The following is a 17,693-nucleotide window of genomic DNA, read 5'->3' on the forward strand; positions in this document are numbered from 1 at the left end:
AAAAAAAAAAAAAAAATGTGTGAAAGTTGCAAATTGTGTGTGTGTGTCTGCTTACATGTTGTATAATGACGTGTTATTCTTGAGGTTCAGCAAGACAGGCTTTCATAAAAGTACGTTTATAGCTCAGATAGTCCTGCGTGATTCATCCATGTGACATTTATCCACCGTTGATGCTGTTATACGGTCAGTAAGCATTGACATTTATCACTGTATCAACATTAGCCTGGCCTGTATGATGGCACTTTCTTCTGGGTGTCATCTTGGAAAACATGTGCCAGCCAGGCCACTTGTTGCACACTGAGAACAAACCAGTGGGCAGACTTCTTCACATCGCTAGGAGAAAATCTTGAATTGGAAGTTACATCTTCAAAGAGAATAATAATTCATGACAGAAGGAAAAGGGGACTTGGATTCATCATGAGAACTGAAACATGCCCATCTAGTTCAGTCTCTGTTCAATTTGACATCCTCTCTGATCCTCTAACTGTCTCGTATTGGATCTATACTGCATGCTCAGTGAATTTGAGCCCTGCCTGCTATTTTTTTTTCCACCCAAAACATCACTCTCAAATCAGCTCATCTTGGTCCAAAGATTAGGCTCTGAGACACTCAGTGCATCAATTTACCAATACGCAAGATCTGATCTATCCCTTGTGCTATTAAACTAGGATGAGAGCCCACCTGATTTAGATACTGGATGAAAGGGTGATGGATGACTGCAGGTACGTCACTGGGGTTATTCAAGTAGGCACCTCCAATCACAGATGCCTTATTGATTTTACCCCATAACACTTTCAGAGGACTCATTGCAGAAAGTAGACGCACACACCCAAAACTTACACTACCAGTCAAAAGTTTGGACACACACATTTTTACTTATTTTTTACTATTTTTCACATTTTAGAATAATAGTAAAGGCATCAAAACTATGAAATAACACAAATGGAATTATGCAGTGACAAAAAAAAGTATTAAACAAATCAAAACTATCTTATATTTTAGATTCTTTAAAGTAGACACCTTTTGCCTTGATGGAAATGAAAAGGCTTTAGAAAGAAATTCATACATAGGCATCAACTTCACTATATATATTTGTCTAAAAAAAACTAATTTCAAGCATTTAAGCATAAGCCTTTAGATCAAAATGGCTTTCAGAGAATGAAAAACATAGTACATTCAATCAGGTGTGTCCAAACTTTTGACTGGTAGTGTAGACTCGTGGAAAACTATTTATAAGACAGGAAAAGAAAGTCACACTCTTTACCTCCTTACTGTGTTTTTTAATACCCTGACAAAGGCATTTGTGCTGAAATATTGTTCCTTATTAAGAAACACAGTAAGGAGGCAAAGAGTCAGAAGGAAATCTCAGAACCACCTGCCTCTACTCCCACTAACAGCACTGATTTACACTCACTGCACCCACACCAGACTCACACAGTCCACCTACACCTAGGCTCACCCTTCGCCCGCTTCTCACCCAACAACAGGACCGGAGCCCAGTCTGAGGCCACACATCAATCCGAACTGCGAGAGGAAGTCCTCTTAATTAGAAAGTGATATTTTTGGCGCATCTTAGCCCAGGCCACGTCCTGAGGGTGAGTAATTGGTGTCATTGAGTGAACAGTGGGACAGGATGAGTCAGGGATCGAGATCTATTAGTGGCCACTAATCAGTGTCTCAGACCGGGCGCTGGGACCCGGCCAGCTCACTGGACGACTGCTGCCCTCGCTTTCTGCTGTGCGCTCACTGTGTTGGACTGTAAATAAGTGAAAGGCCAGTGTCTTCTGTTACACATTTGACTTCAAAGCATATTACTGCCATTCTACCCATTGATATATAAATAACAGGCCTTTTTCATTAAGCAATTTAAACAATTTGGAGAACAGCTGAAAGCTTTAACAAACGCTTTCCCTTTTCCTATTTCATTCATATTTTGAAAATGTAGACAATTTTGTAGGCAGGGGTTTTTGAATGGCTATATAGTGTATATTCCCTGAATAACTAATTATTTACTTCCATGCATAAAATCATTTTATCAGAGTAGCTGTCACTTTTCAAATGGTGGATATCTCATTTTGTAAGGAAACTCTTCAGTATTAATGTATGCAACGCAAAACATTTTGGCCGCAACTAGGACAAGTCTGAGTCTTTGAAATCCTGGCAGGCATGATTCATTTATAAAAATAAGCGCTGACACAGAACTTAAACATCTTTCATCGTTTTTGGATATAAATATCAACGATTGAAGCCAAAATGTGGTTGCAACTACGTAGACGAGAACTATGATTAAACTGTGTTTTTTTGCTGTATTTAGGTAGATGTTTTCATCAAAAAGAAAAAGCAGAAGAAGACCTGAGAGCAGCAAGTGTGGTTTGCCTGACGGTCTGTTTTGAGGCACAACCTGGCATGCCAAGGTAGCAGTTGTGTTTCTGCAGGAAAGCTTTGAAATGGAATATAGCAGTCTGATCTGTGAAGAAGAGAGTATTGAGAGAACTGAGGTGAACGCTGCCAAAATAATCATAAATGAAGTTGAGTACACATGGACATGGAGCAGGTGACTCAAAATTACAGAATTCACTGAAGAACTTCAGTGAGCAGGCTGCAGTAATGCACACTCATTTAAATTCATCTCATTAAAATCATCTCAGATCTGTCTCAAGAACACTTAAGCTGTAATGTATCAGAAACTGCAGCAATTAATCAAGTATCTTGAGTGAATTTCTCATGGTTTCAAAACGCTTGTGTCAAAATTATTTACTAGAAGTGGTCATTTTGCTCACACATCAACTCAAATACGCTTTGCCTGCAAATGATGTGCTGGGATGATTTGCGCACCAGCCAATACCTAACTGGCAACATGTTACATAAATATTCAACAATGGTCATAAGTCAACTGGTATGGGAAAAATGGAGTGGGCCAGGCAATTAACAAGACTGATGTGCTCTGAGGAAAAGGGAAGCAAGTGGGAAATCCACTCAGCTGAGAAGGCGGTTTCAAAGGAGGAAAGAGTGTGTGTGTGTGTGTGTGTGTGTGTGTGTGTGTGTGTGTGTGTGTGTGTGTGTGTGTCTGTGTCTGTGTATGTATGTTTGTGAGCCAACGCATGCATATTTCAGAAATTCAAAGCTTACAGTTGCCTTGCTGATAAAGAAATCCCACCACCATATGTGCCAACTGCTTACACAAATTATACACAAATCCAAAAATAACTATGAACCCTGCAAAAGCTCATTCTGAGACTTAACGGGAATCTTCTTTTACCTGGGATTTCAAAAAGTCTTTAATCTTTCAAACCACTCCTCACGCAAGAGAACAAATTCAAACGTGCGCTACGACCCAGTGGATCTGTAATTTCACCATTTATCTGGTGCAATAGAGCAATTTCCTTAAACCTGCCCATGCTGTAGGCTCTTTATTTAACAGAGACATGAGGTGAAGCCTTTGCGTTGCTTTGTATGTGAAATGCACAGTGTAAACGCACAACCCCCTTCCCTCTTTCCCACTTCCCACGTTTTACTTCATTCCAATATCGCTAATAGAGCCAGACTCAGACGGCCCCCGGTCTGCCTCCGTCTGCGTTTGTTATCCCTGATCTCTCCCTTACTGTCCGTGTCCCCCGTCTCCTCTTAGCCCTTGGCATGTGAGGCTGACAGCTCAGTGGGCTCTGAGCCAAAGCTAATACTACTGTGTGTTGTAGGTCAGCCCTCGAGGGGTGGGGGGGGGCAAAGACACAATCACAATACAGTTAACAGAGGGGGCATGCCCTGGTGGATCAGCGGGTCATGTTCCTGCAACACTGTGGGGTTGAATCTGGCTCGTAGTTCGTATGTCTTCCCTTTTCTCTCTCCCTCCCGTCTTCCCTGCCTCTCTCCATAGCATAAAACAAACTGGACGCTGGACCAATGCACTACTGGTCACTCACTGCGCTAACCATGCTGTATCTCTTGCTTGAATGCACATAGCTATTAGAATACTGAATGTTTAATGTATATATATATATATATGTAGCATGTTTTGCAGTGTTCACTGCACTGCATAAGGTCCTGCTGTAGGTGGTGTATTATTATATAGTGTGAATCTCTAAGTTGTCAATATTCCTGCACCAACAGTCAAATTCCTGTACATTTATAGTACTTGGTGATTAAAGCAATTATGATTCAGAATCTAAAAAATTTAAGGAAAAAAAATGACTTGGACCTCTAATGACTAATGGTTTCTTAGCAACTGGATACTTCATAGTTTATGGTTTGTCTGCATTACATCAACCAACACACACATTCCCACTGAAGGATAAGATCGTTTTCCATTATGACTGCAATAACTTTGTTAGTGTGCTACCCACAAGACAGACACCACTATCATTAGTTCATATTCTTAATATGAAACTTTAGAGCAACATTGAGATTTGACAGCTTTGAGAACACAATTACACTGAAAATCTTTGGCAAGATCATGACAGCAAGTAGGGCAATAGCTTTGCCTTTTTGTTTTTTTTTAAGAAATCAGTTACAACACTATGAATTGCTTCTGATCTTGAGGCAATTTGTCAGGCAGGCCTGATTCTGTGGTAAACATTGGATCAAAGAAATCATAAGGAAAACCTCAGCGACGACTCAGATTCAACCTCAATTCTGCCACTCTGCCACTTCTCTGAGGAGCAGGACAACTTCATTCCAATGTGTTTCTCCAGGAAGGGAAGGCCCCTGCTGTCTAGAGATTTACAAACTGATATCAAACCGGCATCAAAGTGAATTCTGAAGTCCTAGATTCGTTGCTAGATTCCCCAGGAAAAAAAACATACATCAACTTCAAACAGCTTAAAATTGATTGGGAGGCAACGGTGCTCTCACCGGGTTTGGTATACAAACTTTACACACCTCACAAAAAAAAACTATTCTCTTAGATATAGCAACGAACAGAAAAGCCTGAAAGAGCGCTGAAAGCAAATATAAAATGAGAGACCCGCCTCACGGTGCTCTCAGGCGCCGCTTCTTCCACATTACCATTTCCCTCTCTCAGATCCCCTGCACGCTGATTCTGTGACAAATACAAATTAATTGCACGAGAATGAATAATCTATTTGCATGTCCATTTACATTTCAACCAATTGCAGCGTGTCCCCTCAGCGTGTCTCAGCATGTAGAAATATTAATATGGCCCTAGAGAGCGAGAGAGAGGGAGAGAGAGAGAGAGCGAGAGCGAGAAGAGAGAGAGAAGGGCTGGATGTGCCTTTTAAGAGGAGGTATAGGGGTGAAGTCTTTGCGGCCGGTGTCCCACATACTAGAGAACAACTAGTAGCGCTCATTTCCACCTGAAGGTCAAGCCGGGTTAGCTGGCTGCCTGCCGCATACTTTCCTGGCCCCACATGACAAAACACTGCTCAGTTTGTCTTTTCACTCCTCCTTCCTCTGTCCTCTCCTTCTTCCCTCCATCTCCTCTGTCTATCCTCTAGCCCCTCTCCTCTCCTCTCTCCTGTTTCCATTCCCTCTTCGCTCTCTCTCTCTCTCTCTCTCTCTCTCTCTCTCTCTCTCTCTCTCTCTCTCTTTTTTTTTTAGTTCTCTTGGGGCTATGCAAAGAAGCCGGATAATCTTGGTGCATGCAGCCTGCAAGAGTGTTCTGCAGAGAATGACACTCGCTGGCTGGATCACTACAGCGACGATTCCAAAATCCGCCGGTGCATAATGTGTCAGAAACGAATGGAGCATACCTGGCTATGGTCCTGTGCAGGTTGGTTCCCCTCTTGCCGAGGCTCTACATGGCACTGGTGTGTGTGTGCATGTGTGTGTCTGTACATATGTGTGTGTGTGTGTGTGTGTGTGTGTGAGAGGGAGAAAGAGAGGGAGAGAGAGAGAGAGAGTACTGAGTGCTGTTGAGGAGACAGGAAGAGTGCACTGTGCAGTGTTGAAGATTGGAGGCAGGGTACTCAGTGTGTGCTAAGACAGCGCGTGTGCCTCTCTCTCTTTCCCTCTCTCTCTCTCTTTCTCTCTCTCTCTCTCTCTCTCTCTCTCTCTCTGAGTATAATCCTTTCCACAGTCTACGGGGACAAGCTGCAAATGAACCAGCTCTATCTCCTCTCTCTCCCTCCCTCTCTCTCTACTTCTCTCTTGCACTGTATCTCGGCTTTGCACATGAGCCCCGAGCAGAATTACCCTCCCCATGCCTCCACCTTGCAGCAGATAAGGCAGGATGCAGTGAGCAGCCTTGCCCTTAATGACTGCTACAACTCTATCATCTCTCTTCCCTTCTTTTTTCCACCACTAAGGGGTTTTAAAACGCCATCGCGTCCCGCACTTGTTTGTGCCGCAGCGACTCTGGTGTGTGATTAGACAGCCACTCCAGCGGTGTTATTTAGACACGCATGTTTATTGTTTACACAAGCACTTGGGAGGCGATAAACACCTTGGTGTCATTTGCGGACTAACACAGGGTTTTTGTGTCTGGCTTGTTTGTGCAGTGGCTACATCGGCGTTTGAAGTTTTCTGTATTCATTTCTGGTAGCGCTTCATTTTCTGTGCACTATGCAAATATTGTTAGTGAGTCACGCTATCCTTTTATCCCATCTGAAAATGTCTTGCATTATATTATACCATACAGCAGTATGGTGCATGTGTTAGGAGACGCGATTAACTTCACGTTGCCCCAGAAAGCACTCGGCCCCCTAGAGTTTTGCACATTGTGCGTATTAAAGCATATAATAGTATTTCTGATCATAATAATGCTTTTAGAATGTGTTCACAATGTGTTTTTTATCTTATAATGCCTTCAAGTGCAGTTATTAAATTTTCTAATGCTAATGTCCTCGAGTACTCCTCTAAATATACCGGGATTTCATTAGTTACTGATGCTTTTCTTTTCCAAATGAGGAAAAATAACTATTAAAAAAACGCCATTTATTTTGTCATTACAGTGGCGATACTGTAATGACACTATTCAGTCATCATTCAGGCAATTTTATACATTAAGCTCTGGATATATGCAACCTATTCATGTCATTCACTGTAATTCATTGCTGCATGCTACCTACATTGAGCAATCAGCAGCATACAGAACAAATTGCTTGTGATGTTAAGAAGTATGCATTTCCTCCAGTGGGGTTTATTCATCCAGATTGTGACAGCAACATGTAATCGTTTTGATACTGTAATGTTGCTGTTGTGTGTGTATGTGAATGTGTATGTGTGTGCGTGTGTGTGTGTGTGTGTGTGTGTGTGTGTATGCATGTCTGTATCCATAATGTGCGCCTGTGCCTGTTTAGAACAATTTCCTCTTCCTACATACCCACTCAAACGCTCTGCTTCCTTATTTAGCCCGAGTGTTTCTCCCCACCCACATACTAGTGTGTGTCCATGATGCTACAGCGCTCGAACACGTCAAACCTCACGCCTGCCCATGATGGCCGAGGGGGAATGCAAGCCCAGTGGATTATGAGCGTGTCAAATTGGCAGAATGTATTAGCGTCACGCCAATCACCACCACATTTACCCCCACGAGTCAATTATCAAGATAGATAGCTCAAACAGATAATAGCCCGCAATAGCGCTCGGACCCATTTTCTGCTTAGTGGACAGAGAGGAGGGGAGAGAGAGAGAGAGATGGAGAGGGGAGAGAGGGGAAAGAGGGGAAGGAAAGTAAGCATTAGTGATGTTGTGATAGGAAGAAAATGCTACTTTCAGCACAGCTAAAATCAGATTGGGTAGAAGGAGATGGAAGGAGGGAAGAGGCAAAAAGGCCTTATATTGGTGCAGACTGCCTCTGGATCTGGGCTGAGGGCCCGGGTGGCAGAAATATGGAGGGAGAGGCACACTTGTCATCCCAATGAAATCATTCTCCGAGGCTGTTGAGGCAAGGGAAAGCTACAGAGAGATGAGATCCTGCAGTCTGTGAATGTGTGTGTGTGCGTGCGTGCGTGTATGTTTGTGTTATGGTGCGGAGGGGTTGCAAAGTGTGTATGTGAGTGTGTATCTGTGCAAGACATGGAGCGAGACGAGCGAAAGAGACAGAAAAGTAAGAGCAAGAAAGTGTTTGCTGATTATATCGTGCTTGCTTGGGTCTCTCTCTCTCTCTCTCTCTGTCTCTCTCTCTTGCTCTCTCTTTCTCTCTCTCTTTCTCTCACCCAACATACACAGAATTATCTTTTTTTCAAATCTGCTGTTTTTTTCTCTCAACACCAATCAACACGAGATGATTGACGTCATCATATCATGTCAATATTTAATCCAATGAACCAAAAGAATCATCCATTCATAGCAGAGTAATCTGCATCTCTGTATCTTGTTTGCTTAACATTTTTACATGTTGGCAGGGATTTTTCTGATGCTTTCATCCAGAGCGACATACAATGAGACCAAAAGTAGAATAAGCTTCAATTCATTGTTTACCTACAAGCAGCCAGTAAAGAGCGCAAGGTTCAAGGCCACAGAGCTCTGACAATGTTCCTGTGACCATAAATTTCAACATCCCCCTCTCCATTTCTCCGGTTTCTTTCTCCATTCTTTTTCTTTCTTTCTTCCCCTCCGCTCCTCTTGCCTCCATCTCTCTTCCCCTCCCTCTCTCCATCTCTGCCCCCTCTCTCCTCACTTTAAAGAGCCCTCTGTTCCGCTGGACAGAGGCTTTTCATTTGACTGTCAGATAGGGGGTTTCAGAAGGACCATTTCGTATAATCAGCAAATGAGTAGCTTGTTAAACGTAGCTCACTGTAATTTAGTCATCAACTCGGCACAACAGCGTTTATTTTGTTTGCTTTCAGAGGATGCGTGTCAAAACCGTCACGCCAGCTTCAGAGGCAACAAACACTGGGGAGAGATCACATCTGTCACATAGCGCATGTGGTAAATGAGACCCTGATGCTGATGGCTGGATACAGACACACAAAGACCAGCCCACACACACACACACACCCACACAAACACATATACATGCATGAAGGCAGACACTCATATTTATGCCTTCACCTTGCATGCCCAAAATGTCAACTTCTCAGGAATTAAGCTTTATTTTGATATTGACGAGCTTACTTTTTGGAAATTATACAGTGAGTTTTCAATGATTTTCATGGGTTCAACAGTCATAAACATTTTATCAACCCTTAAAACAGATATGCTCGCAATATGAAGTGAAATTAGAAGCTAAATGTTACAACCCAAAGAACGGGTATTGCAGCAAGTCTCTTTGAGTTCAAGAGTTTGAAAGAAGAGTCAAGTGCCAAGTCCCAGTCTGCTTAAACAACATTACACCCAGCTGATGACATTATGTCTAATTAAGCCGTTAGTATATCAGGTACTAGTTAAATACAATGACAATGTGACCCAAATGAAGGTATTGACAGGAACCACAAGTGTACATCACCACTTAATATGGTATACTGTCCTGCAATAGCAAAATTTAAAGGATAAGGTCGGTGTTTTTTAATGCATTGCTTACCATCAACAAATCCTATGAAAATAACAAAATCAACAATGCGTTTGATCTACTCCCGTTACTTTCTGACTTCCCACGTACCGTTTTTAGCCGTCAACCTGGAAGTCATTGGCTCCAATTGTAAGTTGAAAACCTTGAAATACAGCTCACAAAGACATAGTTTCAATTTTAAAAATCACTAACTGTTACCACGAAAAGTCAGACTGTTGTAGTTATTACCAGACCAAATTCAAATGGGAACAAATTCTTCATTACACCAGGGACTATTTTCGGAAAAAGTCGGCTGATGAAATATGCTGCCAGAGCAACGGCATGGCTCTTTGACGTGTTTTTAATCGTTTTTTTAATACAATGGAGTTCTATGGCTGCTGGGACATGGCTTCATTGGGCACCGGCTACATGGACGAGACTTGTTGGCAAAACAAAATCACTGCTGATTTTTATTTTGATAGGATTTGTTGATGGTAAGCAATGCATTAAAAAAACACCAGCCTTATCCTGTAAGTCTTTAATGCTATTCAAATTTACACTGTTGCTGATGCTGTTTTGTTTGTCGGAACTGTACATCAGAGTATGACGCTTAGATGCATTATAGTCATGCGAAACATAAATAGAAAAATAATTTCTAACATAATGTAACAATGCCATTCTTTTACAGACACTCATTGTTCACGAGTCACAAATCTAGTGGTCGTCGGGTCTGAAGTCTGAAGCCACTTGAGTGTGATTTGCGAACTGGAGTCCCCATTCCTGCCTCATAATCCTTCAGTTCAAGCAAACAGGACTAGGTGTCTCTGGTGATGGCCGGGCCGTGCTGGCCGTGCCTCCAGCATGCGCACTTCGAAATGTTTAAACTGGCAATATGTTAAACCCCAGGGCAATGCATGGTGATGGGCCAGCAGCACAGCCAAAAACATGAAAACCAACAAAGCTGCAGTCATGAGGTTTTCGCCTGACCGTGGCAATATAAACACACAAGCAAACAAGCACACACACACACACACACACACACAGCGGTGCTTCCTTTACCCTACAACCCCTCTCCTCTGTCAGACGCAGACCCATTTCCTCTGCGACAGTGTGGGCACTGGAAGTTGATTCCTCATTGCTTTCTGTGCTCTGATGTGTGACAGTAATGCTATCTGATAGGCTGTTCTCTACCAGAGATGTCACTAAAATAGCAATCCCTTATCAAGGACAAAATGTTACAGCTGGTAAAAAAAAAAAAATCTTGAGATGAATATCTGTGATTCAGGCTTTCAGAGAAGTTGTCAAATTAGACACTGAATTTATTTCCCACTGCACTAGAAATGCCAGCCAAGTGAATATGTGATAGCAACAGCAAGACCTTGAAGTCACCCCCCCACACACTCACATTCAGACACCCGCACACACACACACGCACACACTCTTTGCAACATTCACAGCTCCATCACACTTCTAAATGCTTGTGGTCCTTGTGGACTCCAACAAAGGCCATGTTCACTTATTCCTTCTGTTTTGAAAACCAATCTGTACTGTTTTTGTAGAACAATAAAAAAGAAAAGAGTCATCCGGAGACTATACCCTATTTTGTTCAATACCATTCAAGCACATGAAACTGATGGAAAGCGCAGCACATAACAAGAAACGTGTGCAAAACGCAGCTCTCCATGTTTCATACTGCCTTCAAATCCACCCACTGCTGAGAACAAGGAAGACTTGCAAGTTGCAGCCGGAGAAGCTGATTGGCTGGTTTTTCCACAGACGTCTGAACCAAACTTCAGCGAACACACAGACTGGGACCACGGACCCGCTGAGGGGAGTAGGAGGAACTTTTTCAAGTGTAACTGTAAATTCTGGCAGAGGTGCTCCGCATTTTGAACACTGAACATGAAAATTCAATGTTAGACAAGATATTTTTTCATAGACATTTTGACTACGTTTGAGCTTTCTCACAACACTCTCTCTCTCCCATCCGTCCTGTCGGCCTTCACTGTGACTGCCCAATAAAGAAGAATTTTAAAAATCTGAAATTGCAATATAATATTTAATAATTGTGAAAATTACTGATGGCAATAGATATTTTGTCAAGCTTCTAGAGAGGAAGCTTTTCTCTGGTAGCGACGAGTTTAAATGAGGACACATCGATGTCAAACTGCCTGCATTAGCAGGCCTCTTAGTTCATTATCAGCAGTTTGTGTCCAGCGACTGTCAATTGGAAGAGACAGCGGCTGCTACTGAGAAAAACGTGGTGCAGCAGCTTGCAAGCTAGCTGATTTATTATAGAAACCGCCGTTCCTTCCACGGAAAACATCTCCCCGTCTAATCCTTTCATTTTATCTCCACTTGTATTAGCTCCTTGAAGCCGGGACACAGAAATACTTCTGAGAAACCCTAACAAACACTTGAAGGCTGTTTTACTGTTTTATGTGACTTCCCTTCTTCTCCCTGTCAGATTTTTTTTGGGGCGATATACAATATCTCATCTTTATCCTATCCAAGCTTATCCCATATCCATTTGTCCTCATACAGCGGGTTTTGTCTGGGATGGATACCTGGTTATTTCAAAATCTTTTTTTTTCTCCCCGGCAGACTTCTTAAGCAATCCTACATGACAATCTTCCACATCTGTCCTCTACAGTATCACCGGCTTTTTCTATTACCTTGCACGGGCTGCTAACCATAATAGACATTCTCCTTTGAAAATGATTCGCTGTTCCCAAATCTTCCGACGTCCTCGCCTGTCTCTCCGTATTGTCATTACGTTTGGCTAATGCCTATAGGCTAGGATCTGCCAGGGGATCTGCAAGTTAAAGGTAAAAGGTTGTGGCACTGAATTGGAAAAATAGCAAAACAGCAGCTGTACAAACACGATTGGGAGGATTGGTACTCCGTGCACGGTCCTGCTGCACGTTAGTTATCTCAGGCCTTACTCCGGCTCGGAACGGATAAAAAGGTCTGAGATGCACCCAGGGGCCAAACCGGGCCGAGGCAGTGAAATCTTTAAGTGGACAGAAAGACGGGCCGAGAGTTTCCTGCCCAGAGAGGCTGAAGCAGATGTGGTGAGATTCCATATGCGTTTTTGGTGGATGCTTTTATCCAAGGCAACTTGCAATACCAAGTGCATTTTTTAGTATGGGTGGACTTTACTGCCAGTGTGAATGACTCTCCTCACCATGACTTCTTCCTACTTACACCACAGTGCTGGTTAAAAGCCTTGCACTGGAGATTTGGATAAACAGAAGATTTGAGAGACTCAATAAGCAGAAGAAGAAGAAGTTGTTGTAAACTAGATCACAAGAAAAAATGGATCTTTCTCCAGGTCACGCCAGGATAAAAAATATGTTTAGTTTCTCAGCTCAAGAGGCTTCAGTGAGCACAACGCCTGACAGACTATCCTGGGTCAGCTTTATGGAGCTGGGAAAGCCAAATTAACTGAGATTCATTGTCAATAACTCTTTACAGCGAGGCACTGTCAATATTTCATTACTTTTCTGTGAGAGGGAAGGCACTTTTGTTGACTCAAATCCCCTTGTCCTCTGTGCATCCATTTAACCACCGACCTGCGCCTCAGGCTGCAGCTACAAAGAGACTCTAAAAGTCTTCAAATATGACAATAGATTGACCTTTGTCCTACAAAATAACTCAATGTGTGGTTAGTTAAGGATCACTTCTCATCAATAAAACAAGTTGACATATTATCACATTTTAGTAATATGCAAAACATAGGCATAGTGAGTAGGGAGACCGCCTTTCAACCGGAGGACCGTCCGTCCTGCAGAAACGTCCTTGAACAAGACACTGAATCCTCCCAGCTGTTCTGCAGCTGATCCTGCACTCTGACCAACAACATGTGGAAATGGAACAAATATATCCCATTCAAACAAAAGGAGAATCCATACATTATGCAGGTGTGAAACAAACAAATGCTGTGATTATCATTACATGATTTGTTTGTATGCAGTGTGACTACATTTAAGACTGAAAGGACAAGCTGCAGAGGTTTTGCTCATAAAAAGCAGGATTTTAACCTTCCTCTACTGATGGGTATTATAAATCTCTATGTTGCTTAGATGTCTTTTTAGGGTTAAATTTTAAGTTACAACTAACAGATTGTCCAGACATATGTTCAATTCAATAGATTTCACAAGGAAATTTGGCATTGTAGCTGTAAAATAGAGGTAAAACACAACACAATCGAATGTTGCACGTTGCTGTAAGGAAACAGCTAAAAAATAGAATTCAAAAATCCCTTTTTTCCCCTTATTTGGGCCGGCTGAGTCAATAAAAACAAAGACATTTATTCCATGGTTCTGCCATAATTAATTCAGTAATGAGTTAAGTTCAAGAAAATTAGCTGTGCAGTTTTTATTACCTAGGAGGCATACTTTGAAGCCAGCTAAGCTGTTCTGCTCACTGTTTTATGAGGCAAATGTGTCTGGGTGTGGAAGGAAATTACTAAATTGTGTTTTGAATGACATGGCCAAATGAGAGAATGTATCAAGAGAAAAAGGACGGGGCCCAAAACCGACAGCAGGTAATTTGTACAGATGATGATAAATTCCTTCATGTAACACAGAAGGTTCTAGTAGAATGGAAGAAGATTAACCTTATTAATTTCTTTAAGTACTGTGTCAGGGAGGCCTTGTCACTTTCTGAGGCATCTATCAAAATGATGAGGTCTATAGTGTTAAAAGCTCTGTTCTATATACACACACCGGCCACTTCATTAGGTACACATGTTCAACTGCTCGTTAACACAAATATCTAATCAGCCAATCACGTGGCAGCAACTCAATGCATTTAGGCATGTAGACATGGTCAAGACGATCTGCTGAAGTTCAAACCAAGCATCAGCGTGGAGAAGAACGGTGATTTAAGTGACTTTGAACGTGGCATGGTTGTTGGTGGTTTGAGTATTTCAGAAACTGCTGATCTACTGGGATTTTCACGCACAAACATCTCTAGGGTTTACAGAGAATGGTTCGAAAAAGAGAAAATATCCAGTGAGGGGCAGTTCTCTGGGTGAAAATGCCTTGTTGATGGCAGAGGTCAGAGGAGAAAGGCCAGACTGGTTCGAGCTGATAGAAAGGCAACAGTAACTCAAATAACCACTCGTTACAACCGAGGTATACAGAAGAGCATCTCTGAACGCACAACACGTCGAACCTTGAAGCAGATGGGCTACAGCAGCAGAAGACCACACCGGGTGCCACTCCTGTCAGCTACGAACAGGAAACTGAGGCTACAATTCACACGGGCTCACCAAAATTGGACAATAGAAGATTGGAAAAACGTTGCCTGGTCTGATGAGTCTCGATTTCTGCTGCGACATTCAGATGGTCGGGTCAGAATTTGGCGTAAACAACATGAAAGCAGGGATCCATCCTGCCTTGTATCAACGGTTCAGGCTGGTGGTGGTGGTGTAATGGTGTGGGGGATATTTTCTTGGCACACTTTGGGCCCCTTAGTACCAATTAGGTATTGTTTAAACGCCTCAGCCTACCTGAGTATTGTTGCTGACCATGTCCATCCCTTTATGACCACAGTGTACCCATCTTCTAATGGCTACTTCCAGCAGGATAACCCGCCATGTCACAAAGCTCAAATCATCTCAAACTGGTTTCTTGAACATGACAATGAGTTTACTGTACTCAAATGGCCGCCACAGTCACCAGATCTCAATCCAATAGAGCACCTTTGGGATGTGGTGGAACGGGAGATTCATATCATGGATGTGCAGCCGACAAATCTGCAGCAACTGCGTGATGTCAATATGGACCAAAATCTCTGAGGAAAGTTTCCAGCACCTTGTTGAATCTATGCCACGAAGAATTAAGGCAGTTCTGAAGGCCAAAGGGGGTCCAACCCGGTACTAGCAAGGTGTACCTAATGAAGTGGCCGGTGAGTGTATATATACAGTATATCTGCAGTCTCAACACTGCAGGGTTCCCTGAAATCACAATTTCTCCAAAATGTTGTAGTAAATTATGTCAGAAGAAGCAGCATCAGATGTGAAAATCAACAGACTCTCACTTAAATGTTAGAGTGCAAAGCGGCTCGTTCGATAACAGACTTCCACGAGTCAACAGTGGAGTCACCTCACCTTTACCTGGTGGCTTTGTGGCAACCGCATCAATCAGCCCTCTGATGTCGGCACCCCCCGTTCTGCAGCTCACACTCTTTCCCCTTCATCTCTCCTTCACTCTCTCTCTCCCTCTCCCTCTCTCTCTCTCTCTCTCTCTCCCCTTCTCCCACCTTCTCCCTCTTCTTCCATCCTTCCATCTCCTTCCAGATGTCAACAAGTTTGATCAGGATGACATGGGAAAACTGCTGTTTGGCTGCCGCTCCCTGCCTTCCTGAGACAGCTGTCTGACAGATCCTCCAGCCTGTCTCTTCTCCTTCTCTTTTGCTCCTCCGTCACTTGTGATTTCCACACGCTTGATCACCCACCTACCACTCCTTCCCCACCTCTCTCCTGGGGAGGGGGGGAGGGAGGGGGGGGTTGCTTTGGTATGTCATTGAGGTGACTTGACTCACACAGCCATGCGTCGCAGAGAAATAAGTTTGAGATGTTCAAGGACAACTGCGGTCTGTGTTTCCAAACGCTCCGTTCAGATTTAATCCTCTCAGCGATTTAAGAGTGAGACAGCATGCGGAATGTGACAGGCCACATATTGAACGGCGGAAGGCGTTTAAAAGATAGCTGCCGTTTTATCTCTGAACATGCTCCAGACACTTGTGCTTGAATCATCTCTTTCTCTGGCACAGATTTGTGTGATCTGCGCATAGTGGTGGTGGATGTGAGTGTGTCTAATGTGTGTGTGCGTGTGTGTGTGTGTGTGTGTGTGGGTGGGTGGGTGGGTGGGTGGGGGGGGGGTACTCCCTACATAGGCATCATATAAATCAATACTGATTAAAGATAAAGTGAAGATCTCCATTATGGGCTCTACCACTCTAGACAGAGACGGTCAATTTCATGTCAGCAATAGGGATGCAGAGGCGAGCGTCCCACCTAAATTCAGCAGTTAATGCACAATACAGTTATCCTATCTATTTTTTAGGCAAATATAAATCTTTATGATGGTATATATATCATAGTAACTAGTATCACACTGTAATTAAAATTAGGTGAGAGTCTTTTAAGGAAAAAAAATATTTTTGTCTGTATAGCTGGTTGTGTGCCTTATGATGATCACACACTGGAGGTCAAATAGTTTCCCTGCTTGTTTTTATTCCACTAAATGGTCAACAATCTGCCTGTAAACTATACAGCACTGTCTGATACCACTCTTCCCATCTCTGTCCATGTCTCTCCCTCTCTCTCTCTCTCCAACAATACCCTCTGTAAATCCATCAATAGCCTTCTTTCAGTGTGCCACAGAAGCCAGCCACAGAGCGCCTCAACATCAACAGTCTCCCGTCCACACAGCCAGTAAACAAGGCGGACAGCTGCCAGACAGCAAGCAACAGCCACCGCATCTCACCAGACACCCATCACCCCAGACACTCCATGCTCTCAATATCAGCTGCAAAAGATACAATTAAAATACACTTCAAATAGAGTTCAAAGATGGTATGCTACTTAAAACTGTTAATTGTAACAGTATTAATGCAGTATCATTTCAAACTGGCCCATAATGAAAAAGAACTGACAGATTTTAGAAGGATAGCTTACTTTACAAATTAGATATCCCGACTTTAATATTATAGGAATACTATAGGCTAATACTACAGGAGATTTAAAAAAAAAAAAAAAAACACCAAGTACGATACGGTCACTGTAAACAAACTATCGAGCACCGTAGCCACACTTTAAGTCCGTATATGATTATTACAGTGATGTTTCCTTTCCTTTCCTTAGAGGAACCTTCTACTTCAATGCATCTTATATAAAGCGTGCAAGCAAAGACAGATATGCGGCAAAAGCGGCGACACACAGCAGCAGCATGAGTGAAGCAGAAAGCATGACAATGAAGGAAACCCAGAGAGCGGGGGTAAACAGCGGCGGTACAGCGGTAGTTTCCCAGCACCCCCAGCGCGTCAGAGAAAGGCACTCAAGTTAGAAATACCTGCAACTACAGAATGGACGGAGAGAGAGGGGACATGCCTGGGAAGGAGGAATTGCCCATTCTCCGCCTCGATACACCTGTTTACTGTCCTCTACCCGTGCCAGCCTACTTTCTCCTTTTTTGTCTTCTGTCTCTTTTATCCTCTGCTTTCTTCCCCATTCATTCCCCGCATGTGGTTCTTCTTGCTTGCTCTCTTTCTGTTGCTCCAGTTTTTTTTTTGTTTT

This window comes from Centroberyx affinis, unplaced genomic scaffold (genome assembly GCF_046629955.1).
Source record: "Centroberyx affinis isolate AG114_WGS23_722 - 3 ecotype Tasmania unplaced genomic scaffold, CSIRO-AGI_Caff_v1 ptg005038l_1, whole genome shotgun sequence".
Taxonomy (NCBI): Eukaryota; Metazoa; Chordata; class Actinopteri; order Beryciformes; family Berycidae; genus Centroberyx; species Centroberyx affinis.